We start from the raw sequence: 9,670 nt of genomic DNA on the forward strand, positions 1-9,670 counted from the left end.
TGATGGCTGTTAAGTTACATTTCTAACCGTGGATTAATAGATTAGAGGTTTAAGTCATTTTTAGACATAGTAAGACACCGTCATTGATATTATTTTTTAAATAGAGAACGGAAAACTCAATTTTAATTTAGTACGCATATAACCATCCCAAACAAATGAAGTGTCAAACGGTGTTTGATCAACTTCAAATTTCCAATTAACTATTCCCATTTAAAAGATATGACAACTATTTATGACAATTTTTTAAAAGATATGACAACTATCAGCATAGGCAAGAAATCAGATCTCAAGTATGTCAATAATTTATTGGTCGCCTTCCACTTAATAATGTCAATTGTATGCCGAAGTATTCCAATTTCAATAGATTCAGTAACTTAGATAGTTGAGTAGTTAACTGGTAGCCGGATTGCTACAGCTAGCTATCTCAGGCAAGGAGTCTTGTTCATAAATTGAAAAAAAAGAATGACCACTATGTCTACTCTAAATTTGAGCACAACACCGGTTACCAGCCGCAGGTTGCAGCAATCGGCAGAAGTTCACCTGCCGGAATTTTACGCCGGTAACAACATATTTTTGATTGCTCTAACCATGTTTATATTTATTTACCTCTTTCTCATCAAAGAAAAAAAAAATCTCCTAGTCAAATATTCTGTATGTGTAGCGTGATTAATGTCCACGAGACTTTTTACTGAACGAGTTGGACCAACTCTCTATTGCATAGATTTAACCTTTTACTAACAGGGTTAGACCCGCCCTCTATCGAACTGACTAAATTGAAGCATAAATATTGTTTCTGGTCCAATTATATACTGTTGGGTTAGTTAAAAGTTTTAGGCTACGCTTATTTATCATGTAACTAAATTGGAGTGGCCCGTGAAACTTATATAATGGTTCTAATTCTCTCTTTTTACATTCACATGATTGTTTTTATTTGCCGACCTAGTTTACGCATGGCTGAATAGTAGCACCAAACACGCGCGATTGAGTTGTCGAATTCGTCGCAAGCAGCTATCGAAATTAACTGAATGTCGAGGTACGTACCCGAGCAAAAACAAAAACAGTACGAGAGCCTTGATTAGTTTGGATGCGTCCCAAGTGAGTGAAGAAAACACTCCTCTTCAAGTAAGCCTGAACTGACACATCAAATTTGTCACAATTAATCTTGAACCGAAATTTTTTGGTTTGTTTGTGAAGGTGGACAATCAGATCGAGGGCTGTATCGAGCATGTCAAGAATCTGTTGATGACGTCGGGAGACGGGCGAATAAGCGTGTCGCCCTATGACACGTCGATAGTGGGCCTAATCAAGGACTTGGAAGGGCGCGAAGCCCCACAGTTCCCGTCGTGCCTTGAGTGGATAGCGCGGCACCAGAAGGCCGATGGCTCGTGGGGGGATGACTTCTTCTGCATATACGATCGGATTCTAAATACTTTAGCGTGCGTGGTGGCCTTGAAATCATGGAACCTTCACGATGACATGATCGAAAAAGGTTTGTCTACTTATTTCTATATTGTTTAATTATATATTTTCTATAAAATAAGGATAAATAGCCAAAAAAAACCACGTTAAAAAATTCTAGTAAAAAATGACCAATTAATCATATATAACTTTGACGAATTTCTGAATTGTCCCATGGATTTTTTAAATTTGAGGGAAATTGAGCATGGCAATATGAACACCGGGAACATATGGCGTCAATGCCGTGGACGTACGGCGTGGAATAAATTATTAAACGACATCGTTTCACATTAGATTTTCGTCTTTTACACAAAATAGGGATGAAACAAGACATGCAAATTAGCAATTGTTGAGAATGATTCATATTGAAGACATAAATCTGGGATAGAACGGTGTCGTTTAATACTTTATTCCACGTCATTCGTTTCTTGTATCCACATCACACATTCCTTGCATCTATGTCACGCTCAATTTTTCCTATATTCAAACCCATAGGATAATTTAGAAAATCATCAAAGTTATGATTTAATCGACCATTTTTTAAAGTTATAGAACTGATCAGAATTTTATCAAATTTTGTGATTTTTTTGTTATTTTCCTTAATATAAATATGTTATGCATCGTACTTGTCGTCGATTAGGAGTGACGTACATCAATGAAAATGTGCACAACCTCAAAGATGGGAACATTGAGCACATGACATCGGGATTTGAGATCGTGTTTCCTGCCCTTGTCCAAAGAGCCAAACACGTGGGCGTTCAAGGCCTTCCCTATGATCATCCCCTTATCAAGGAGATTGCTAGAATAAAAGAAGAAAGATTGAAAAAGTAACTAGATAATTTCTTATGAAATTGACGAGTATTGTGTAACCAATCAAAATTCAAATTTGTAACATGGCACTTGACAGGATACCCAAGGATATGATATACGAAACGCCAACAAGTTTACTATACAGTTTAGAAGGGATGGGAGATTTGGAGTGGGAAAAGATGCTAAAACTGCAGTCAGCCGATGGCTCCTTCCTCACTTCGCCCTCGTCCACCGCCTACGTCTTCATGCACACCAAAGACCAAAAATGCTTCGATTTCATCCAGAACGCCGTCAACAATTGCAACGGTGGTGGTAATTCTTATTCTCATTTTAGGTTCACGTCTTATATAAAATAGACGACGGTTATATCATAACTTTGATATTTTTCTCAATTTTCTTCAAGGGGAAAATTTCAATGTCCTGCCGTACATATATAAAAAATTAAAATGTGGTAGACTAACTATAGTAGATGACGTCGTTTTAAATTTATAAAACTAAAGATGTGGCTTTGGTTATATGCATTTTCCTTATACCACATCAGAATTAGTTTTTCCCAAATATGAGATTATGAGAAAATTGAAAAATAATGTCAAGATTATAAAGCCTAAAGTTGCAAAATTGACCAGATCTAAATCGACCAAACTTGATATATTTTCTAACAATTTATCTTTTAATTAATTAAATAGCTAATTGTGGACTAGTGCAACATATGTGTAGCGCCACATACATATCCCGTGGATATTTTTGCAAGACTTTGGGCAATCGACAGACTACAACGCCTGGGAATTTCTCGTTTCTTCCCGCAAGAAATTAAGACTTTTTTAGATCACATCAAAAGGTGTGAATGTTTATACTCTCTTAGTCCTTAAAAATGCAGTTATTGTTATTTCGTCCGTCTCACTTTCATTTTTGGAAACATTTTTCACACTTCATTAGTATTTTTGTCTCATTCTCTTTTATTTTTTCATTTTCATATTAAAATTTGTGTGGTTCCCAAAGTCTATAGTCAGTATGTGATAAAGCGGCATTGATTAACAAACATAATTAATCAGTGTTAATTTTTGGAACACAGTGTTTGGACAGAGAAGGGTATTTTCAGTGGCAGAGGTTCGCAATTTTGCGAAATTGATTGCACGTCCATGGGTGTCAGGCTTCTAAGAATGCACGGATACAATGTCGATCCAAGTATACATTTTTTCATAATAATTCAAATATTTCAAAACAAAATAATTGATAATATATGGTTTCACTTCACTTGATTAGATGTACTTGAACATTTCAAGCAGCAAGATGGTAAATTTTCATGCTACGGTGGTCAGATGATCGAGTCAGCATCTCCAATATACAATCTCTACAGAGCTGCCCAGCTGCGATTCCCCGGAGAAGAAATACTTGAGGAAGCCTCAAAATTTGCATATAACTTTTTGCAACAAAAGATAGCCAACCATCAACTTCAAGAAAAATGGGTCATATACCACCACTTCATCGATGAGGTAGGTCATTACTAATTGCAAAAATTATATAAATTCTTTTTGGTTTTCATATCAATGAATCTTCATATTCAAACAGGTGAAGCTAGGGCTGAAGATGCCATGGTACGCAACTCTACCACGTGTTGAGGCTGCGTATTATCTACAATATTATGCTGGTTCGGGCGACGTATGGATAGGCAAGGTTTTCTACAGGTTAATTAGCATCACAAATAAATATTTCTTCTCTTTTGGTGAACTGGTGATCCTATATCTAACTTATATATGCAGGATGCCGGAAATCAGCAACGACAGATACAAAGAGCTCGCGATAATGGATTTCAACAGATGCCAAGCACAACATCAGTTGGAATGGACTTACATGCTAGAGTATGCATATAGTCTCAGTTGATCATACAATAAACTAAATGGAGTAATATCTTACGTGCAATTTTTGTACATTTGTGATAACTTGTGCAGATGGTACCAAAAAAAGTAGTGTTAGTGAATTCGGGATAAGCAAACGAGACTTGCTTCGTGCTTACTTTTTGGCTGCAGCAACCATTTTCGAACCTGAAAGAACACGGGAGAGGCTTGTGTGGACCAAAACCCAAATTGTTTCTAGGATGATCACATCATTTCTTAACCATGGAACTGCACTATCTTTGGACCAAATAACTCTTGTTACACAAATCGATGGCCTCGATCAAGCAATAGGGTACACATATTCTTTACTATTCATGATGAAATTCAAGTTAAATCTCAAAACTCAACCATTTTTTTTGCTTCATGAATTATGTGACATAGTGCTAAGAAAGATCATGGACTGGCTGGAACTCTGCTGACAACCTTCCAGCAACTTCTAGATGGTTTCGACAGATATACTCGCCATCGACTGAAAAATACTGTGAGTCCAATGTTAACTGTTTTCAGTAAATTAAAACCCAAATTGTGGATTATTATTTATCTCAATCATAGTTTAATAAATTAACTTGATAGGAGATTGATTAATAGGGTTTATCAATACCTGATTATATCTGATTATATTCAATAAACCTTAAAATATGATGGAAAAAATACTCATTTTTTATTTGTTTTGTGGAATTGATGTGCAGTGGAGGCAATGGTTCATGAAACTGCAACAAGAGGAGGCAAATGGTGGGGATGAGGCGGAGCTCCAAGCAAACACAATCAACATATGCGTTGGTCTCACTGCTATCAACGGTGACGTATTGTTGCACCCTGAATACACGACTCTCTCAACCCTGACTAACAAAATATGCAAGCGCCTTAGCCTAATTAAAGATAAAAAGGTTTGTTATTATCTTTGTGTTTCCTTGCAAGAAAATAATATGTCATGTTGCGAACTATTATTGACTCAACATGTTCAGACACTGGAAGTTGTGGACGGGGGCATAAAGGACAAGGAGCTCGAACAGGATATGCAGGCGTTGGTGAAGTTGGTCCTCGAAGAAAATGGAGGCTGCATCGACAGAAACATCAAACAAACGTTTTTATCTGTTTTCAAGACTTACTACTACAGCGCCTTCCACGATGATGAGACCATCGATGTTCATATTTTTAAAGTGCTGTTTGAACCGGCTGTATGAATATTTTCAGATCCGACAGTATTGTTAAACATGGACTGAGAGGAAGAAGAATGATTTTGGAGCCACTGTAGAAGGTTTGAAGGTGTTGATTTGTTGTAAGTGTCTCCTGTTATAGGAGACTGTAATATGTAATTACCCTTACTAATACAATAAAGAATCTTAGCGTGATTACAAATGTAGATCAAACTACATAGCGCTAATTAAGTGAGAATGAAATGGAAGCAAAAAATGACTGTGATTATGCAAGTAAAAATAAAAATCAAGTTCGGATTATATTTCATTTAGCCGAGTGTGTGCAATATGTCATTTACAGATTATATTTCAATCCAAGAAGCATTGCAAGTTGGAGAGGAGTGATACTAGAGAATAACAGGGGAAGGCCACATAAGATTTGAGTTTCTTGGTGGCTTTTCCTATCAGGAGGCAGTAACAGTTAGTACTATCAAAGGCTTAGAGCTTGAGCTTGAAAGGTATTTGACAGTCTTTACAACCATCGACTTCTCCAGCAATAATTCCAGTGGAGACATGTTGGAAATCTCAGTTCACTTTATGTTCTCAACTTAACACACAATTCTTTCTCAGGTAAAATTCCAAGCTCCATTGGAAATCTGAAAGAGTTTGGATCACTGGACCTTTTCTGATAATCAGCTGACAGGGATAATACCAAAAGTGCTCACAAGTCTCAATTTCCTTTCATTTTTGAACTTATCCTACAATGACTCGTATGGAATGATCCCAAGCGGTAGCAAATTCCAAACATGTTATGCGGAAAGCTTTGCAGGGAATTCAAGACTCTGCGGATTTCCCTTGAAATGGTGCGACAAGGGGTCCGTTTCATGGGGTTGGGTAAATTCACCTGCAAGCTTGAACAAGAGAAAATACAATTGGCAATTGATAATCACTTGTTTGGGTTATGGAGTTGGATTACTATTAGTATTTCTTCCAGTTGCATTGTGCAAGAAGTGGAGAAAATACTACAGCAACCAACTCATCTTTCCCACACTCAGATTCACTAAATCAAAGTATAGTGCAACTTTTTCATGATAAAATTGTTACATCTTCTCAATTTACTTTGAGTTTCCAATTTATGTTACAGTCCTGGACTAAGAGTACGAGGACGAGGACAGGAATGAGGAAGGCGACATTGAATTCTCAGGGGCTAAGAAAGATGAGACAGAGATCCAAGTTATCTTCCTTTACTCAGTGTGCATTTATAGCTTTAACCTTTTTATTCTCTGTTCCTGAACATTGATAAGCATTATCATTATTATGTGGGTCAATTTTGTTTCGTTTGTGGATAGTTGCCGTCATTTTATTGTTTTGATCGATATTAGAGGCGCTCTCAGGTACGTGCACCATTGTTGCCGTCAAGGAGTTTCTTGCATTACCATGCAGCCTAACCGAATAATAGCAGTACACAGCTGAGCACAGTGCAGAAACATACAATGGATCTGGCTACGCTATTTAAGCAATGGTTTTGTCTCTCATTTTTCATGCAGCAGTATTACATGATCAGACACCAAAAAGGTAGAAATAGTATCACTATAAAAGGATTTGCATGTATCAGATTGCCTTGAGAGAAATAACAAAACTCAAGCCCAAATGACAATGATTATGCAATAGACCCAGAAAATGCTTTCAATAACATGTTCATTCAACAACATTACACCTAAATCTAACTCTATTCAATACACAACCAAATTATGATGATATCTTCATATAACTATAAATACAGTACAAGCAATTTACAACACTGAAGAATAAATCATCCATACTAGCTATGTTAATCAATCATAGGCAAGCATAACCAATATCATACACAGTCAAATCAAGCAACCAACTGAACAGGAATTTTTTTTTTTTCAAGAAACCACAATTCTCACCTGAAGTTCAATGTGCCTATCAATCTCAGCATCTCGTCTCTGTAAATCACAGTTAAGTGCTACATGCCTTAACTTTGCGTTAACTTTTATAAACATAATCGAATACGAAGAAGAATGGCTATTCTAGACATAGTATCATTTTGACCACTATTACCATTTAGTATTAAAATAATAGTAGTAATAAATTTGTTAAGAATTTTAGCTATTTTACAAATATTGCTCTCTTTAAAAACATGTATATTTAACTAACTCCATACAATCTCAGTAAAAGTTTATTCCAATCACAAAATAAGAGACCACACAATTAAAGTTATATAAGAATTCCAGAGTATAAATCGTTATGAATTTTGCAACTCTTTTGCTATATGCAGAAGCACAATAAAGAAGCTTTTACACCAAAATCCAAGACGAAGACAATAGAAACAATGTCTTGACAGATCCACCATCAAAGTCAGAATGTGTTAGCCCATTTTCAGTCCAGAAACTTAAGCAATTGCAGAGGCGGCTGTTTAGAAATGAATTGTACAGAAAAGTGGAGCTAGTCTTGTCATCGAACCAACAGTTGAATGAGTGCCTTGCCTGTTGCTGTTTGAGTCTTTGGACAGAGTTGCAAATCAGCATCTCTGGTTAATAAGATCTCATCACCATCTTCATCCCTGTATTTCAACTTGAAACTACCTATCTCCAAATTTAGACTCTTGGCCACTTCTTCTGTAAGCTTTGTGAATCTTAATAATGATAGAGACAACTCAAATTTTATTAAATCTTCTGTAAGCTTTGTTTGCGCCTGTATTTATTTGTGTCACATTCTCTAATGGAGGAAGGTTGACTGTTGATGGCGACACATCTTGCTCTGAATCTGCAGCACTTTCTTCTTCAAAAAGGGATAAATTTTTGTTGTGTTCTCTTCTATTTGGCCACCTAGAAATGTCGTTTTTCCTGCATGCACGCCTCCTCCTCCTCCTCCTCCTCCTCCTTCTTCTTCTTCTTCTTCTTCTTCTTCTTCTTCTTCTTCTTCTTCTTCTTCTTCTTCTTCTTCTTCTGCTGCTGCTGCTGCTGCTGCTGCTGCTGCTGCTGCTGGCTTTATTATTGGGAATAGAAGGCTCAAGAAGGACCGAACATATTTATATGTTGCGGGACCTTGGTAGAGAAAGAACTCCATAACATAAACAAGGTAACCGGTGTGTGAACTATGCAAACAAATTGCAAAACAAGCATCACGTCGATCACCCATCTCAAAGTGTGACATGGGTTGGTCGACTATGCTAAGTTCACTTAAATATGGATAAAAACATGATTTGTTTTCGGAAACCAGTACCATTCCAATAATCCCTTTTCTGGCTTGGACATTAATCTGGTGAACTGATTCTGTAGGCATAAATTTCATAGAGTAACGAGTAGATATTACTAGCTCCATGCAACTTCTATTAGTATTAGTAGTGCTAACACATTCTCCAGTAGAGACCCAAACATTTGCCATATGGAGTTGGGGAATGTCCAAATTGATTATTCCAAGGGCATTGCGGATTTCTGTCAAAGCTCTTTTCCTGCAATTGATAGTCTGATCCAAATAGAACATATTAAGTTTAAACAGATTGAATTCATATAAAGACATATAAGCATGTTGGTTATAGAATTACACATCTGAAATTGTGTTAGAGCATACATTGACAGGTTCATTTGCTAAGAATCCTGGATGGATGTCTATGTGAGTCGAGCACAACTTTGCTGCCTGCATGGAACTGGACATCATTTTCACAACAAATTTTATATAGTGACAAGTCAAAAATGTCAACAGACAGTACCTCTAGTTGTTTTCCAATGCTTCGAAGGTCGGAATAATAAAATCCTAGGAACTCTAGTACACCCACGAGCTTACGATTTCCTATGTCTTCATCATCAAATACGGGCAGGGCCAAGTATCCACGATTACAACAAAGCATTGCAAAGTTTCTTACTGGAAATTCTTGTCTAGTGTAGTAGAAGAGGTCAGGGCTGATTTCAGGGTGTTCGAATCTGAAGACACGTCCAGGGGGTCCGAGTTCATCTTGTGTGGCTTGGTCGTCAACAAAATAGTAACTTTCCGTACATTGTTTCCTGAAAGCAGCTATACCCTTTGCAAGACAACCAACAACATAAGGTTGATCTGAAGTTTCTAGATAGCACCTATTTTTCTTCATTTTAGGCGCCCAAAATTGGACTATCCATTTATTGTGTTTCCAAGATTTTGCTGCTATTTTTTTCATTAAAACTTTCATCTTCTCCTTGATCAATGATGAGTTACTTTTCACGTGGTTTTTACAATATACGCTTTGTTTAGCTGGCAAGCTGAAAACCCACCCTTTGTTCGTACCCGCTGATGCAGGTTTTAGGCAACAAGAGTCAACCATCTTCAAGTATCTTGTTATGTTCAACTCCAGAAAGTTTTGCTTGTAAGACT

The 9,670-nt window shown here is 36.9% G+C and overlaps 1 pseudogene; it reads left to right on the top strand.

Annotated features, from left to right (window-relative positions):
* Positions 1-350: 350 nt before the first annotated feature.
* LOC125219469 lies at positions 351-5,578 on the top strand (annotated as a pseudogene).
* Positions 5,579-9,670: the final 4,092 nt, after the last annotated feature.

Source organism: Salvia hispanica, chromosome 4, assembly GCF_023119035.1.
Source record: "Salvia hispanica cultivar TCC Black 2014 chromosome 4, UniMelb_Shisp_WGS_1.0, whole genome shotgun sequence".
In the NCBI taxonomy this organism is placed as follows: Eukaryota; Viridiplantae; Streptophyta; class Magnoliopsida; order Lamiales; family Lamiaceae; genus Salvia; species Salvia hispanica.